This window comes from Glycine soja, chromosome 5 (assembly GCF_004193775.1).
Source record: "Glycine soja cultivar W05 chromosome 5, ASM419377v2, whole genome shotgun sequence".
NCBI lineage: Eukaryota > Viridiplantae > Streptophyta > Magnoliopsida > Fabales > Fabaceae > Glycine > Glycine soja.
Genome location: NC_041006.1, coordinates 23,376,371 through 23,377,756, shown reverse-complemented (window position 1 = coordinate 23,377,756; position 1,386 = coordinate 23,376,371).

Sequence of the window (1,386 nt, the reverse complement as noted above, 5' to 3'; positions counted from 1 at the left end):
TTAAGGATCTTGGCAGAATCCGGGTTAAAGGAATCAGAGTGGGCTCAAACACGCTACGATCAGCTCAACCTCATTGAGGGTAAGCGCTTAACGGCCATGAGTCATGGGCGCTTATACCAGCAAAGAATGAAGAGTGCATTCGACAAGAAAGTACGCTTACGCAAGTTCCATGAGGGAGACCTTGTGCTAAAGAAAGTGTCCCATGCTGTCAAGGACCATCGAGGGAAATGGGCCCCGAACTACGAAGGGCCTTTTGTCGTGAAAAGGGCTTTTTCCGGAGGAGCTTTGGTGCTTACCAACATGGATGGCGAAGAGCTACCTTCACCCGTGAACTCTGATGTCGTCAAACAATATTATGCTTAGAAGCTGGGGCAATTAAGGATGTCGCTGCATGTTCTTTATCTTTATGCGTTTTCTGGATTTCCCCCAGGGATTTCCTGTCTGTTGTATCTCTCGTTACAATCTTTCAAAGAAATGAACGTGGATTCGAGGCTTTTAGTCCTCACGTTAGTTTCACACCTTGCATTAATTTGTGATCGCCTGAGCCCTTCCGCTCAGTTCATGGGATCCCCCAAGCGCTTAATTAGAATTGAACCTGAACCAACTTTCCCTAAATTTTCTGTGTTTGAAAACATTCATGCATACGCATACGCATACGCATGTATATTGTTGTGGTAAAACAGGGGCAGGATCACCTTGGGCTACCTTCTGGAGTGAAGACAAAACATGAATGGCAGAAACCGGTCAAGGTAAGGTAATGATGCGGCCAAGATGGGCCATACCTGGTTGTTTATTACTTGCAGGTACTTAAGGATGGACGCAAGCGGGGATGGGGTCACGACCGACCGATCGTTGCTCTTCTCTGTGCGAAACAAACAGGGAATGTCGCTGCAAGGCAGCTCCATATCCTTTGTATTTTGCAGCTTTCTTTTACTATTTGTTTGTTTTAAAAAGGAAAAGGGTAATAATAAAATAAGTAATCAACGCCTAATTCTAACCTAAGTAAGTTCAAGTTAGGCAAAATGCTAATCCATGAGAAGGGAGGGGACATGGTTAATGTTCCCCTCAAAAAAAAAAAAAAAAAAAAAAAAAAAAAAAAGTGCAGGTTAGCTCGCCTGGGCGAGCTAGGCTCGCCTGGGCGAGCCACCCCTGCACCAAATTATAAAAACGACGAAAGGGGGGGCGTTTTTACGTTCAAAAACTTCTTTTCCCCCCTTTCAAAAGCCATACCCACGGGATTGATGAATTTGCAGCCCTAGGGTCATCCTTTTTCGCATTTTTTGATTCCGTTTTGCGCTTTTGTTCATCACCAACAAGTAAGTATTCCATCCCTAAGTGTCATACCCTAATTTCGTCCGGGAACCTTTGCTCGATGACATGCGACCA